We start from the raw sequence: 17,953 nt of genomic DNA on the forward strand, positions 1-17,953 counted from the left end.
TATGAAAATCCTTCACGTCTGTTTCCGTCAGGAACAATGTGCTGCACGGTTGTATTAACGAGATCCAAGATAGGAGGAAGGGCAGCATCGGTCACAAATTTTTAATCTTTTTTTTTTTTTTTGCACACTGATTTCAGCTATTGTGTAGTTATCTTCAGTGTAATTATATCCAAGTCATGATGGCTCATCGCAAATAAAAGCGCCCGTGATACCGTGTGACACTACTGATAACAAACTGTACGAAATAAAATCCTCGTAACTTCTGAACTGTTTGTGTTAGGACGTTCAAATTGCGCGGTTGGCCGCAGGGCATGATGGGAACTAGTAGGCGCATGCGCATGCGCCTTGTTGTTGGCGGCCATTTGCACGTCAAAATGTCACGTGTAGCGCTCGTGAAGCCCGACTGTGCGAGCAATAACGGCCCAACTGCGGCTCAAACCAAGTCTGCGACCCAGTTCGAGCTGGGCACAACCGGTCCAAGTGTGCTAACAATAAAGAATTTGATTTGCAGGTTCGAGAGAACGGGTAGTGTTTCTGATGGTAGTGCTGGCAATGTCGGTCGTCCAGAAAGGGTGAAAACGCCTGAAACCATCGACAAGACACGCGCTGAATTTCAAATCAGCCCCAGGAAATCGATCAGACGAGCTGCACTGTTGTGAATTGCCAGGAGCCAATTCACGGAGTTTGGAGGAAGCCGAAAGGCACGCGTTTAAGCTCACGCAGGCTGGCGTGAGGTCTGGAAAATGACAAGGAATTATAATAGCCAAAAATAGTACATAGCTTCTGGAATACTTAACTTTAATCCATAATTGGAGAACATTGCTCTTGCTAATACATTAATTACAATCTCAATATAAACTGGTAATGGCGCCTTGCTAGGTCGTAGCAAATGACGTAGCTGAAGGCTATGCTAAACTGTCGTTTCGGCAAATGAGAGCGTATTTGTCAGTGTAGCATCGCTAGCAAAGTCGTCTGTACAACTGGGGCGAGTGCTAGGACGTCTCTCTAGACCTGCCGTGTGGCGGCGCTCGGTCTGCAATCACTGACAGTGGCGACACGCGGGTCCGACGTATACTAATGGACCGTGGCCGTTTTAAAGGCTACCACCTAGCAAGTGTGGTGTCTGGCGGTGACACCACATGCACAACTAGTGGGAATCAACCAGGAGACATTGCGACAAATTGTTGTTGAAGACGTGCATCTCTTCCCGTGCAAAATTCACACTCATCAGCCACTAAGCCCCACGGTCGTGGAATAGCGGCTGTGTTTCGCCGACACTGTTGTCCACAGAATTGACGAACAGGACTTTGATATGAATATGGTTTGGTTTAGCGACGAAACCCATTTCGTTTGGATCGTTTCGTCAATAAGCAAAACTGGCGCGTTTAGGGGACTGAGAATCTGCATTTCGCGATCGAGGTATTTCCTATTCCAACGACAGAAAGCGGTGACAGTTGAGAAAATGATGAACTGATGGTGTTGTAAGGAGTGATAATAAAGAAATATTGCAGACGAAGCAAAAAATATTTTTTTATCCAAACATCGTCTCAGACACCTCTGAGGACCAATGTTTCAAACACTACGTTGTGAACGTTATTTAACCACGAGTTAAATAAACTGCCTGAAAAAAAAAGAAACACCCAGAAGTAGAGGAGGAAACGAAATGAAACTTTACGGGTTGAGAGGGTATGTGATGTTACTGAGTGATTGCAACATCGTCTCAAACTAGCAAAGAAGTTGGCTGTATGAGCCCGGTTATCGGCGTGACGCTGCACGCCATGTGGCCTGGCTGCTTCCTCTCCAGAGGTAAGCTGCTCCACGTCGGTCCTCGACAACCCTGACACCGGCACTGGGATGGAGCACACGCCCGCGCTACTACCCCCACACACGTTCTACCAGGGACCTCGCTGACCGCGGGAATACCTCAGCACCAGGCGGACAGATCGTGAAAGCACGTGCCGTGTGCGGACTAGCATTGTGCTGTTGAAAAATGACACCACCGATACTGTAGAATAGAAGGTAACACATACGGACGCCGGATGTTGGTTAGGTACCGTTTTGCCGACACAGTTCCCTCAGCCGCGAACAGCCGTGACCTGCAGTCATACCCAGTGCCTCCCCAAACCGTGATGCGAGGTGTAACACCATTGCGCCTGTGCTAAACAGTGGAAGAAAGGGACCTCTCCAGAGGTCGCCGTCATGCTAGCCGTCGATGGTCATCCTTAGTAATGCAGGACCGCTGTTCATCACTGAACACAACGCGACGTCATTCGTCAGCAGTCAGTGCTTTCCGGACACGGCAACACTCCAGACGCAGGCGTTCGTGTTGCGGTATTGTCGGCAGATGACGCCTGGGACCGAAGCTCCCTCGTCCAGTTGCAGGGTACAATACGGCGATCCTCTATTGTGGTGGTCAGGTATGATCGACAGGAAGCTGCTCTCACTTTCCACTGTGGTCCAAGTCTGGCTGCTGCACGATTCTGCTGGTCGACCAAATGGAGAGCTACAACGAGTCCACTTCCCAACCGCTTCAGGTGGCGATAAATGTGTGTGTCGCCCTGTCTCTGACTCTGGTCACCCAACGTCTCATGCAGCTCGCGGCCCGCATGTACGCTGCCATACCTGCCTAACAGCACTAAACACCAACACCAATCTGGTGGCCGTTCTACCTGTGATAGTTTACATACCCGCCAATGGTGTGTACATGTACGTAGTCGCATTCGCAGCTTACGTTTCTACTGGGAGCTTCACCACTTTTTTCGTCACTCAATGTGAATAATGCTTTCAAAATACTGACAGGAATTATTTACAGAAGAATGCACACGGAATAAATTTTCAACTTCAAAGATCGCTAAAATCATTTACTCATATACATTATCGTTTTCGGCACTTCTCTGTTGCCGTCTTCGGATCTATGTTTACATCATTAAACCTTCAGTTCAGTAATTGGTGGTATACAATGTATCTCCATTTTCGTATAGTGAGCTGTACTAGAAATTGTTGCCGACGTGTACGTTACATAGCACCACCTGTTGTACCGTAGGAGAAGACTTTTTAATGATGTAAACACACACACAAATGGCAGGAATGGGGGAAAGAAATACAGTAGAAGAAGAAAGGGTAGCTTTGAGGGGTGAAGTAGTGAAGGCAGCAGAGGATCAAGTAGGTAAAAAGACGAGGGCTAGTAGAAATACTTGGGTAACAGAAGAAATATTGAATTTAATTGATGAAAGGAGAAAATATAAAAATGCAGTAAATGAAGCAGGCAAAAAGGAATACAAACGTCTCAAAAATGAGATCGACAGGAAGTGCAAAATGGCTAAGCAGGGATGGCTAGAGGACAAATGTAAGGATGCAGAGGCTTATCTCACTAGGGGTAAGATAGATACTGCCTACAGGAAAATTAATGAAACCTTTGGAGAAAAGAGAACCACTTGTATGAATATCAAGAGCTCAGATGGCAACCCAGTTCTAAGCAAAGAAGGGAAAGCAGAAAGGTGGAAGGAGTATATAGAGGGTCTATACAAGGGCGATGTACTTGAGGACAATATTATGGAAATGGAAGATGATGTACATGAAGATGAAATCGGAGATATGATACTGCGTGAAGAGTTTGACAGAGCACTGAAAGACCTAAGCCGAAACAAGGCCGCGGGAGTAGACAACACTCCATTAGAACTACTGACGGCTTTGGGAGAGCCGGTCCTGACAAAACTCTACCATCTGGTCAGCAAGATGTATGAAACAGGCGAAATACCCTCAGACTTCAAGAAGAATATAATAATCCCAATCCCAAAGAAAGCAGGTGTTGACAGATGTGAAAATTACCGAACTGTCAGTTTAATAAGTTCAAAAATGGGTCAAATGGCTCTGAGCACTATGGGACTTAACAGCTGTGGTCATCAGGCCCCTAGAACTTAGAACTACTTAAACCTAACTAACCTAAGGACATCACACACATCCATGCCCGAGGCAGGATTCGAACCTACGACCGTAGCAGTCGCGCGGTTCCGGACTGCGCGCCTAGAACCGCGAGACCACCGCGGCCGGCATTTAATAAGTCACGGCTGCAAAATACTAACGCGAATTCTTTACAGACGAATGGAAAAATTAGTAGAAGCCGACCTCGGGGAAGATCAGTTTGGATTCCGTAGAAATATTGGAACACGTGAGGCAATACTGACCCTACGGCTTATCTTAGAAGCTAGATTAAGGAAAGGCAAACCTACGTTTCTAGTATTTGTAGACATAGACAAAGCTTTTGACAATGTTCACTGGAATACTCTCTTTCAAATTCTGAAGGTGACAGGGGTATAATATAGGGAGTGAAAGGCTATTTACAATTTGTATAGAAACCAAATGGCAGTTATAAGAGTTGAGGGGCATGAAAGAGAAGGAGTGGTTGGGAAGGGAGTGAGACAGGGTTGTAGCCTCTCCCCGATGTTATTCAATCTGTATATTGAGCAAGCAGTGAAGAAAACAAAAGAAAAATTCGGAGTAGGTATTAAAATCCATGGAGAAGAAATAAAAACTTCCAGGTTCGCCGATGACATTGTAATTCTGTCAGAGACAGCAAAGAACTTGGAAGAGCAGTTGAACGGAATGGATGGTGTCTTGAAGGGAGGATATAAGATGAACATCAACAAAAGCAAAACGAGGATAATGGCATGTACTCGAATTAAGTCGGGTGATGCTGAGGGAATTAGATTAGGAAATGAGACACTTAAAGTAGTAAAGGAGTTTTGCTATTTGGGGAGCAAAATAACTGATGATGGTCGAAGTAGAGAGGATATAAAATGTAGACTGGCAATGGGAAGGAAAGCGTTTCTGAAGAAGAGAAATTTGTTAACATCGAGTATAGATTTAAGTGTGAGCAAGTAGTTTCTGAAAGTATTTGTAGGGGGTGTAGCCATGTATGAAAGTGAAACATGGACGATAAATAGTTTAGACAAGAAGAGAATAGAAGCTTTCGAAATGTGGTGTTACAGAAGAATGCTGAAGATTATATGGGTAGATCACATAACTAATGAGGAGGTGTTGAATAGGACTGGGGAGAAGAGAAGTTTGTTGCACAACTTGACTAGAAGAAGGGATCGGTTGGTAGGACATGTTCTGAGGCATCAAGGGATCACCAATTTAGTATTGGAGGGCAGCGTGGAGGGTAGAAATAGTAGAGGGAGACCAAGAGATGAATACACCACGCAGATTCAGAAGGATGTAGGTTGCAGTAGGTACTGGGAGATGAAGAAGCTTGCACAGGATAGAGTAGCATGGAGAGCTGCATCAAACCAGTCTCAGGACTGAAGACCACAACAACAACAACACAGATCCGAAGATGGCAATAGAGAAATGACGAAACCGGTGATCTATGTGTATGGTTTCAGCGGTCTTGACAGTTAAAATGTATCCAGTGTTATTAATACTGAAGACCGCCCTCACACTGACGATACTACGGAAGAATGCAAAAACTGACAGTAGCTGACGATGGGGAAGATTAGATGAGTTGCGGAGAAATGTAACGACACGTGAGGCAATACTGAACATATGAGTAAACCTAAAGCGAAGAGAGGCAAACCTTTGTTAACAGCTGTTCTAGATTAGACGAAGATTCTCCCTATTTGAAGGCTGAAATCAACGTCTTGTTGTACCGTCTTCCTGAATTCGGTGACAATTTATACAGATCCATCGAAGACCGAAGACAGAAACAAACCAGGCCGCACAATACGCACATTAATGTGAGGGCAGCCAAATTGCGACGTCAGACGGCAGCACTAGCAGTGGAGAGAACAGTAAGTGTGTCAGAAGACGTGGGAAAGAGTGCCATCGTTGTCGTGACGCGGAAACGGAGTGATTTATGTGACCTCCAAGAGGAGGAAGGGTGGAAGCATTTCCGAAACGGCTAAGTCTGTAAACAATTCGCGTGCCGCCGTAGTTAAAGTATACCGGACCGAGTACAACCCCGCAGAAGGTTAGCCAGCTGTTTAACCTCCGTAGTTACAGGAGACATCAGTCCACAGTGCGAAAGCAGTCGCAATTAGGGAAGCAGTAAGATGCAGCAGATCTTGCACACGAAACAGTTTGGTGTTATTAACCGATTCTCTAAGTGTGCTGAAAAGTCCCAAAAAATTAAAATATAGTAATAATATGTCACCTACCATAATAGATATTATTAATTAAGTGGCTACAAATAGACAAGCAGCGGTAAAAACAATTCTTTTTTGGGGGGCCAGGGGGAAGGGGGGGGGGTCACAGTGTCGTCCATAATGAAACTGTAGGGCAATGAACTTAGGCGATATCCTAATTCATAAACTTCCTTACCAAGAAATACTGAGCTTAATCAATGGAAAACGTCAGAAAAGACTGGCAGACGCAACCGAATTCGATAAAGATCTCGAAAGCAGCGCATTATGGATGGTTGCAACCTATAGTACTATTATCTCTCTGGTTTATTTTTATTTTATTTATTTACTTATTCAATCTGGTCCGACCAGGATCATCAGGCCTTCTCTTACTTCGGACAATGGTTGCACATGTACAGTAACTTTATGGTTCCTACTTTCTCAAGTAACAATAATATTAATTTGAAAACTAGTATTACAGTGATTTAAGTATCTGAAGTGGCAATGTGAATAAATAATACCGACTACTGCCATTAATACTAATAACGATAATAATAATACTACGCCGGTCAGTGTGGCCGTGCGGTTCTAGGCGCTTCAGTCTGGAACCGCGTGACCGCTACGGTCGCAGGTTCGAATCCTGCCTCGGGCATGGATGTGTGCGATGTTCTTAGGTTAGTTAGGTTTAAGTAGTTCTACGTTCTAGGGGACTGATGGCCACAGATGTTAAGTTCCACAGTGCTCAGAGCCATTTGAACCATTTTATTTTATAATAATAATAATAACGAGAATGACAGTTATAGTAAATGGCGTGTGGGTAGGGCCTCCCGTCGGGTAGACCGTTCGCCTGATGAAAGTCTTTCGAGTTGACGTCACTTCGGCGACTTGCGTGTCGATGGGGATGAAATTATGATGATAAGGACAACACAACACCCAGTCACTGAGCGGAGAAAATCTCCGACCCAGCCGGGAATCTAACCCGGGCCGTTAGGTATGACATTCCGTCTCGCTGACCACTCAGCTACCAGGGGCAAACCCCATTACATTAATAATGATAATAGCTGATATGAAAAGTGTTTGTAGGTATACAAGGCACAAGTTTTCTGATGCAGCTATTTCTGCGGAAAAGGAAATTTGAGGAGACTGCACCAGCTGCATGTAATGGGAAATGAGAAAGGCCTGGTTGGGAAGAATTATATACAATGGTAGCGAGTGCACAGAGACAATGGTAATCCTTATTGTTACATTAGTAGACACGTCATTACCCTTCTTCTGGTGCTGGAGATGTTATTCAGTTCTCTAATATAATACGGGAGGTTATTGCAGAGTCGGGTTGCTCCTACTGACGGGGACTTCGAGAGAGGGGGTTCAATGATGGAACGGACAGAAAGGATTTTGCTCTGATGGAAACGGGTGTCTCTGTCCGGTTGTTCGCGTAAGGGGGTTAAGGTCGAAGAGAGAGGTGAGACACAGTGTTCGACGGTGAGACTATAGAGAAGTCAGAGGGCGTGAAGATCTTAGCGCTTGCCTGCACGTAGCCAGTATAGCTGTGCATACGATGGTGAAATATGACCAAGGAGTCGAACATCAAAGATATGTCGAACACAGGCATTCACAACCAGTTCTAGGAGACGTGAGCTTTCCTCAGAAAGACCCCGCGGGATAACATCGCTGTAATCAATATTGGAAAGTATAACTGGTTGTACAGATTTCTTTTTTATAGGGCATGGAGAGATGCTGATGCCTTCTTGCACATTGTAGTTACCTTCACGAAGTGGAATACAAACAGTCGATTCATGACAATGGTTACGCACATGCGCTTGAATCATGGCAAATGTCGAACCCATCTTTTCCGAATAGGCTTGAAAGAATCTTTTTTACGATTTATGCAATGAAGACTGAGACGTGAACCCTCAATTATTTTCGTGCACCACATACGAGATAGAACAAAACATTTTTACCCTAGCTTTAACTACGGCGGAGGTTCCCGTTCTAGCGTCGATAGCTGTACAACAGTACTTCACTAGCGAGGTCTGCAACAACTGAAAAAACAAACTCTTTCCATTTCGTGTGACTGTGAAAGTTTATAAAAACTTCTACTCCTCTCAAAAAGCTACCGTGGGTATCCCTAAAGGGTGTATTACTAACGAGGCAGTTACTATCAGAACAATAGAACAAGTACTAAGCACTTCTTACTTTTTGGTTTGATTTTCCTTTTTTCGCTGACATTATTCCTCAGTGTCGCGTCTCGTTTGGTGCAGCCCGCCACGAATTCCTCTTCTGCGCCAACATTCTCATCTCAGAGAAGCGATTGCAAACTCCGTCTTCAATTATTTGCTAGCCGGCCGTTGTGGCCGAGCGATTCTAGGCGCTTAAGTCTCGAACTGCGCTGCTGCTACGGTGGCAGGTTCGAATCCTGACTCGGGCATGGATGTGTGTGATGTCCTTAAGTTAGTTAGGTTTAAGTAGTTCTAAGTCTAGGGGACTGATGACCTCAGATGTTAAGTCCCTTCTTCTTGATTCAAATGGCTCTGAGCACTATGGGACTTAACTTCTGAGGTCATCAGTGCCCTAGAACTTAAACCTAACTAAGGACATCACACACATCCATGCCCGAGGTAGGATTCGAACCTGCGACAGTAGCGGTCGCGCGGTTCCAGACTGTAGCGCCTCGAACCGCTCGGTCACCCGGCCGGCTGTCTCTTCTTCTTGTTACTGTTTTCCGTGTATTCCTTTCCTCGCCGATTCTCCGGAGAAGCTCCTCATTCCTTACCTTTCGAGTCCACCTGCTTTTCGACACGCTTCTTTAGCACCGCACCTCAAACGCTTCGATTCTCCTCTGTTCCGGCTTTCCCACAGTCCATGTTTCACTGCCATACAATGCTATGCTCCAAACGTATAATGTCAGACTTTTTTCTCAAATTAAGGTCTATGTTCGAATCTGCTAAACTTATTTTGGCTAAGAACGCCCTCTGCGACTGGGATATATCTGCTTCTTCTCCTCGTACTCTCCCTGAATCATCCGTCGTGAGTAACTTCGCTTCCAGGGTGTCGCAATCCCTTCAGTTCGTAGCCCTCGATTTTTGTGGTTAAGTATATCTCAAATCTCGTTTCTGCTACTCTCTATACATACTGTGTACTCATTAGACTGTTCATTCCGTTCAACAGATCCTGCAGTTATCCCTCATTTCCTCTGACGATACTAATGCCGTCAATGAATCTTATAATTGATATCCTTTCATCCTTAATTTTAATCCTAAACTTGAACCTATCTTTTATTTCCTGAATTGCTTCGCCGGTCTATAAATTAAACCACAGGGTTGAATGATTTCATGTCTCTCATACACCCTTACTACTTCGAGCATTGCGTTCTGGGTCTCCCTGTCTTATTTTTCATCTTCGTTTCTTGTACCAAGACAACTGTTACCAAAAAATCTCAAAAAGTGCTAGACCAATTTGCTTTCGATTTTTACATGATACACTAATGAACATTCGCCCTGACATACATATTTTTTAAAGTTTATGCACAGAGTGAGTCACGTAAGACATAACAGCCCTTTTATATCGTGGACGGCTCCAGGTATCAAAACGAGGTTTTCGGCAAATGATAGTACGCTAAAAGGCCTTGCTTCGGTCTGCGTTAAAGTACCGTAACTCCTCCATCGATCGTGATACTGAAGCAAGAATGATTTTTTAAACAGAATGATGTACTTTTTTCGCGGTATCCGAAAGCGCTTGAAAAAGCGAGCACAGTGATGCAGTGCTTGTTGATGTTGAGATTGAAACTCTTCGCAAACGGAAGTGGAAAGCAATGCATCGGGCGTCAGCTGTTGCGGTGTAAACACGGCCGAGCAGAGCTCTCACGCCGGCCTCCGTCGTTATACGCAGCAAGGCGCCCCGGTACGACGATAAAACCTCGACTCCTGTGCGACACACGTACAGGGTCAACTGTGATCTTTCTATACGGCATGTGGTATCTTCTGGAGCTTTAGACGGAGCGCAGGAACACTGTTTCAAATGTGTGTACGTTTCCAGGTATTTCTTGGAAACAGCTACAGTTTCGTTAGGCATTTTTTCATTTAAACCCTCCCTGCTGCTGTTTACTTGTCAAAGCCAACGTTGGTCATTATTACTACAGAATGATAAACAGCCTTATTCAAAGGAAAATGGAAAGTACTGTATTAACATTGTTAGATTTGAAAAAAATAAAATTAAAACAGAACACCTGACCTGTCTTTGCCTGGGGACGGCTGAATGCTTCTTAAAGTAAACCACCTGCTGTTGGACAAATGTGTCTGTGAATACTACTCGAAACTGTAACTGGACGGAAAACACATTAAACCGATAAAACAATTTATTCAGAAAGACCAACGTCATGTCACCCACAAAATAAATATTTTACTTAACAAAACATACTTTTACACGTTAGTTAACTATGTGCTCAGATTGTACAGAATCGACTGGAAGGCTCATTAGCAGATGCCGTTCGAGAGACAGATGGCCGGCCGAAGTGGCCGTGCGGTTAAAGGCGCTGCAGTCTGGAACCGCAAGACCGCTACGGTCGCAGGTTCGAATCCTGCCTCGGGCATGGGTGTTTGTGATGTCCTTAGGTTAGTTAGGTTTAATTAGTTCTAAGTTCTAGGGGACTAATGACCTCAGCCGTTGAGTCCCATAGTGCTCAGAGCCATTTGAACCATTTTTTGAGAGACAGATGAACAGACGAAAGTACATTCGGTGCTATGGCGTTGGAGGCTGTGGCGACTCGACTGCACACATCATCTGGCTAGTTGGGATTGCACGATAGGTTGCATCTTTCATTGCTATCCGTTCCCAGAACTCAAGAGGAGTCAAACCGAGAAACCTGGCAACCCATTGTACTGCAACATTCCGTCCTATCCAACCGTCAGGAAGCTTTTCATTCAGTATAGTGAGCTGGACAGCCAACGTGCTGGAACCACACACACTGTCACTTATCCAGCAGTACCTCCTCTGGAATAACAATGATCTAAGAAACTGTGCATCCGTATTCCCATTTAACACCCCTGGGATGAAGTAAGGTCCCACTATGAAATTTTCAACGATGTCACACCATACGTTTACGTTTCACGGTCGTTGTTGTTGTACCTGACGAAGACAGAGCGGATTTTCAGCTGCCGTGTAGTGCATGTCATGTGAATTTACATTACCGTGTTTTGTAAGCGTTGTTTCGTTGGTAACAGGAATCGTTGGAAAAACAAAGTGTCGACTCCCAAGCGATGCAAAACAAGCAACAAAATTCTAAGATTTTCGAAATCACGTCCTCCGAGTGCCTGAAGTAGTGAAAAGGGATAAGGGTGGAATTTATGTCCATGCAAGACGCGAATAACGTTCCTCTGGATGCTCCCACATTCATTGGTAACACGTCTCTTGCCACCATCCACCGTATAAATGGGGCATGTATAAATTCTCCTCCTTGATGTACATGTCCAGTTGGAAGGAATGTTGAAGCAGAAGTGACCTGTCGATAGGCGACACAGCTCCTGCTAGTTCTCCAGTGCAGCCAGGTAAACAACATAAAGGACTCGTACAACGACGTAGCCTGGCATGCGTGTTTTTACAACGCAATCGCAGATTCCGGCCGACTTGCCGTTCAGTTTTAGAATATCTCTCGGATTACTCTGAGATTATTTTCAACCTCAACATTAACTCGTCTGTTCAAGCGCTTTCGGATACCATTAAAAATATATCCTTCTATTTTAAAAATCACACTTCCTTCAAAATTTCGATCGATACAAGAGACAAGACTCTTTACGTCTTACGTAACTCACTCTGTGTATGGCATATATAAAGGGGAAACGTTGTTACCAAAAATCTAGAAAAGTTCCGGACAGGTTTACTTCAAATTTTTTCATGATGCTCTGATGGACATTCGGGAGGACACGGGTATATATTCTTAGTATACATAATACACTGAAGAGCCAAAGAAACTAATATCGTGCAGGGCCCCCACGAGCTCGCAGAAGTGTCGCAATACAACGTGGCATGGACTCGACTAATGTCTGACGTAGTGCTGAGGGGGAACTGACGCCAGGGATGTCCATAAAAACGTAAGAGTACGAGGAGGTGGGGATCTCTTGTGAACAGCACGTTGCAAGGCTTCCCAGATATGCTCAATAATGTTGATGTCTGCGGATTTTGGAAGCCAGCGGAAGTGTTTAAACGCAAAAGAGTGCTCCTGGAGCGACTCTGGACGTCTGGGATGTCGCATTGTCCTGCTGGAACTGCCCAAGTCCTTCGCAATGGACAATGGACAAGACTGGATGTAGGTGATCAGACAGGATGCTTACGTACGTGTCACCTGTCGGAGTCGTATCTAGACGTATCTACATGACTCTCTTACATTTCTTTTAATCATAATCTGCAGGTTTTCTGCTAACCTAGAAGCTGCTGTGCTGTGAAAATGTGCGGTTTCCTTTGGTTTTTCGCATTCAGCTTTAACTATGAAAGCAGCTCTCGTAAACCATTAGACAAATTGTTTCTCCTATGCCATATATTCCCTCATCTTATATATAATTATACACAACATTGTGCTGTTATGTTTTCTTCCTCGCCGTCGGTTTTACAGAAAACAGGAAACTTGTATTTATGGTTTAACAGCTTATGATTAGAATACTACTACGAAATCCGAATCGTCCTAAACTTTGCAATTCTACCATTCGCATATTAAAACTATGACGAATACAGTCATTGAAGCCACTATTGTGTCAGATCCAGCAGCTGTAACAATAAGTACGGCTCAAAGTCAGAGACTAAGAGGACAGAGAGGAGGGAGTAGGGGGTGGGAGGAGGAAATGGTCATAGGGACATAGAGCGGAGGAGAAGGGGGGAAGGAAAAGTTAGACAAAGGGGGGCAGGAAGACATGGACAGAGAAAGAGGAAGAGAAGGGGTTTAGAATGTATACCCAATTTCCACACACGTTTATCAACTTGGAGCATTGTCGGGTTATCTAGCATTGCATGTTATCCATCTTTCCCTGTAGCTTACACCTATTTTCCTGAGAATTTCGAACATCTTTGTCCATATTACATTGTCGAAGATCCTAGGAAGGTCTCTTGATTTTCCTTGACTGTAGCGTCGATTATCATGAAGTGCACCTCTGGTGCCTCCTATCTCTTCTGAAGCTACACCGAGCGTCATTCAACAGATCCTCAATTCTCTTTACATTTCTCAGAAATTTCTTCCTAAAAATCCGTGTGCGATACTAGTAAACCCACTTTAGCGAAGAATGCACTTTTTGCCTGTGCTAGAGTCCTTCTTATTCCTTAAGTAATGTGATGTGGCCTCTGAAACCGCGCGAGCTTTTTCGAACTCGATCTGCATGGTAAATTCTGGTGGAGTGTTTCTATACCCCACCCACTCTCCATAAATCACCAAGTCTAAAATGTTTCGGTGTCGGTTGCATTATCGTCATCTTTTTTTGCTGCCGACATGTGTTGTCGACACGTATTGAGATCTCCTAGACCGCGCCTTCTGAACTACGTGCCTGTTCTCACAGTACAGCATGAAATGTGTTCGCAGGAATGAGTCAATTTTAACTATCCGAAGTCTGATGAAGTTTTCAGTCGGCGAGTAGAGGAAGATGTCAGTGATGTAGATCAAAAAATTGACGAAAAAGACGACGAGTTTACAATAGCAGTGATCACATTTCTACTGGTGAACAAGAGTATCATTCAGAGGAAGAACTTTTCCTGTTTCTCCAATGAAATACTTGAAGTACTGGTTAATATCAGGTGTGCTCTGAGTGGTGGTAAAGGAAAATGTAGAAACCATCGGTGAACGTCAGATTTGCAGACTTTCTTTTTGTCCTAGCGAGTGCAGTTTTTAACCTAGAAGTCTAGTTTTATGTGAAGGTCTACATGCTACTGAGATACTATAATTTTTCGGAATGTAAAATTCAGTCCCCTGACAGCTTTTGTGATAAATCATGGAAAGAGATGTTATATAACATAAGAGAAAAATTTGGAATTATTTATTGCTTATATCTCAATTTGGGCATCGCTGACCACACCTCGTAGTATACGTTACAGAGAAGTCACCCCGTGAGTTAACAGTTGTATCCTCGTTGCTTCGTCCGCGGTGCACGGTCCGCCACACATCGTCACGTGGTTTGCAGAGGATAAATGTGGATGCAGACGCGGCGGCCCGCGCGCTTTGTATTCGCGAGGCCGGCGGGCTGAGTTCCGCCTGCAGGGACCCCAGCACGCCGCCGCGCCGCTGACGTAACCCATTGAGCTGTCCGTCGCAGCCCCGGCGCTGGGCGGGCAGCACGTGCGTCCCCTGCTGCTGCCGCCGCCGCGTCAGTCATTCAGCTGGCCGGCCGGCGCAGCAAACTGCCGCCGGGCGAGTATTTTTAGCGCTGACGCCAGCCAGTGGAGCCGAGTAGCGTCCCCCCCCCCCCCCCCTCCCCCGGCCCTTCCTCTGGCGGCGCACACAGCTGGCCAAGGCGGGACACGGGTCACGCCTGCTGTGTATGCAACACGCGCAGTGGGCCGGCTGAGCGGGCAGCAGTTTTGTCTACACCTACACTTACAGTCCTATAAGGCTATAACAACTGTAGGAACAAAGAGAAATTGGTGACGTAAAATGTGAATTTTACTACATTGTCAAGTAAACTGGACAAGTGTTATATCGAAAGTTTTATTCGAATTAGTCAATGATAGAAGCTTCTACAGTATTTGTTATTCCTCCCGAAACACCTTATACGAGGGCTGTTTAAAAAGTATCCGACATTTATTTACAAAATTAGTCTTTATTCAGATAATATTGTTAGATACCAGTCGACTTCCACATCTCTCGCAGTGCTGCTGGCACCGCCGGAGGCATCTCTGGAAAGCCCCTTTTGGTACGGTGCACAGCTGCTCCATCGAATTCTGCATTATGTCTTCCCTGTTCTGAAATTTGGTCTCTTTCAGGGAAAAGCCAGAAGTGATTCGTTGGTTGGTCAGAGGAATAGGCAGGCTGAAAAACCACACCAGTGTTGTATGTGGCTTTGGCCAAAAGACTCTAAATTAACTGAGAACGATGGGCGGGTGCGTTTTTGGGGTGCAGGTGCCATTGGCCCGCTGCCCACAATTTCGGCCGTTTGCGCCTCGCTGCTTCACGACGGCGACGCAGAACTTTTGCTGTATCCCTTATTTACATTAGTACCTTCTGGGGAGTACTGGTGGAGGACCACCCCATTGCAGTCAAAAAACATGGTCAGCATGACTTTCACAGTGCTACAGACCTGCCCGCTTTTCTTGGTTTTCGGGTGTGACGGATGCTTCCATTGCGATGACTAGAAATTTGTTTCTGGCTCATACACATTGGTGAGCAGCCGGTTTTTAGGAGGTTGTACCAGTCTCTGTGTATCTGTTGTATCTGTGTAGCACCTACTGCTTCGTCCCAAACACTTACTGAATATTGAGGATTGTTTGACATGAGAAATGCCAAGCTTAAAACAAAATTTGCTGCATCAACTTTGTTCCACTTTTTCTGTCACTTCCCGTACAACACAAAGTGCGACGACTGTCAGTTACACGTGCTCACTTGTCAACGGCTGGCCAGCGACTGGTTGTTTCCGCAGTCTTGAAAAAGCTTAGGCGTATGCACTACGTGTGCCTACAAATACAGAGAGCACGCGGGCCCGGAACCATTGATGGCTTCAACAATAAAACATAGGGTCGGACACTTTTTGAACAGCCCTCGTATGTACGGTGTGAGTATAGATTAAGTTCCATTTTCAGAACGCTGTACAATATATCCACTGCCAGGAATGACGTCAAAATTGCACAAAATGCTATCGAAGAAGCGGAAAATTTTTTTGGAAAAAAAATTAACGAAAGTTTCCGCACAATATAGCGCCGTAACGTAAACGGTTTAGGACATAAGTGACAGATGAATGGCATATGATGGTTTGGTGTGAGCTGCGCATTAAACCAAACGTACTTTGCAATTTTTTCTGACTGTTCCAGTTCGGCATTCAACGCTTGTGCCACTGTTAGTTAGATAAGCAAGGTCGTACCACATCCTATCGAAAAATCGGGTTTTAATTGTCCTGAGACCAAGAACCGCATAGAAAGCTACAATGATAGCAGTTTTTATGTTTTGTGAGACTGGCGCAAGTCATGTCTGATACGCTATCCCCCGTTTCTGCTACTAGTTGAAATCGGAGTGTCTCAGGAGTCACGTCCAGTACGCGCTGCGCAATGTGTGCCATCAGTTGAGCTACGTTTGCATTCGGAGTGCTGAACACAGCATCTTTCAGATAACCCCACAGCCGTAAGTTGGGAAGGGCAGGCTGTAGGGAAATGGCGGCTGATAATTCTGGTACTGCCGAAACGCTTCTGCAGCAGCCGCTTCACTGGATGTGCGATGTGCGGAGGAGCGACATCTTGCACAAAAATAATCCTGCCCACACGTGACGATGGTGCACAAAAGACCCTCATAGCTCTACCATTGACGGTGCAGGTAACAGGATGCGCCGGACCCATATCCTAGTAAAAATATGGTCCTATTTCGAACTGTGACGTCAACGTGCCTCACACAGCTACCTTTGGAGTGTGAAACGACCTGCTGGCGCAGTCGCCGCTCTTGTAAGGCGTTTTACGAGCATCGCGCTATCCTGCAGTGCCGAGCGTCTCAGACGCAAACTGAGGGACACCGTGCGGCCCGCGTCTTTTAATTTGCCAACTCTGCCGCCTGCAGCGGCATCTAATGGCAATATATTCGCTGAATGTTTGTGTTTCCGTAATGTTTCCCCTTTTTAGACAATATTCCGTTCCAATGCTCATTCTGAGCATTGGTTCATTTTCCATTTTTTACAGCGTGAGAAATTGAAACATTAAGTACAACCTACCCTCTATACTACGTAAAGTATTTCCCTCATTACATAAATTTATTCTAAGGAACTATTCTGGCTGAAGCCATGCGGACTGTTAGAAGTGGTGGCGTAATTCACAAATAATTTTATGGATACTCTTGCACATGTGCTCCCTTTGTTGTTGGCCGAAGAATGTCTAGGCGTTACGTAGTTTCTCTCTTTGTCAACGTGTCTTCCGTCATCGTCCCTACCGCATATCGTATTCGTCGAGCCGTAGGACTTGCACATTCGGAATTGGTGAACTCAACACTAGTCTAGGGATAGTGTCTTTGATTACTAACAAAAAGGCATCGGTCCCCAATTCAAAATCCGCCACATCTTAATCATTAATCATCATTGGTGGCCGAAAACTTAGAGCATAAGAAGTCACCCTCATCCTGCGATAGGTCCCGTGGAAGAGGGAGGTTGCGCGGACAGAGGTTCAGGGACACTCTTGTCCTTGGGGAACTGCCCCTAGAGGCGCAAGAATCAGCAATGATCAACAGCATGAGGATGCAGAAGGCAATAGAAACCACTGTATTAAAGACACGTTCCGTGTATATACAGCACATGTGGCTTAGAATTGGAAAAGTGTCATGATGATCTCTCCATTGACAAAAGACGGAATAATCCCCCATTCGGATCTCCGGGGGGGGGGGGGGGGGGGGACTGCCAAGGGGGGGGGGGGGGGTGACCACGACAAAAAGATTGAATAATCAACGAAAGGATAACGTTCTACGAGTCGGGGTGTGGAATATCAGAAGCTTTAACGTGGTAGCGAAGCTAGAAAATCTGAAAAGGGAAATTAAAAGGCGCAATGTAGATAAGGTAGGGGTCAGTAAAGTGAAATGGACGGAAGATGAGGCTTTCTGGACAGATGAGTATAGCAACAGAAAATGGTATAACGGGAGCAGGATTGGTGATGTATGGGAATGTAGGGCAGAGAGTGTGTTA

This window comes from Schistocerca piceifrons, chromosome 9 (assembly GCF_021461385.2).
Source record: "Schistocerca piceifrons isolate TAMUIC-IGC-003096 chromosome 9, iqSchPice1.1, whole genome shotgun sequence".
Lineage (NCBI taxonomy): Eukaryota > Metazoa > Arthropoda > Insecta > Orthoptera > Acrididae > Schistocerca > Schistocerca piceifrons.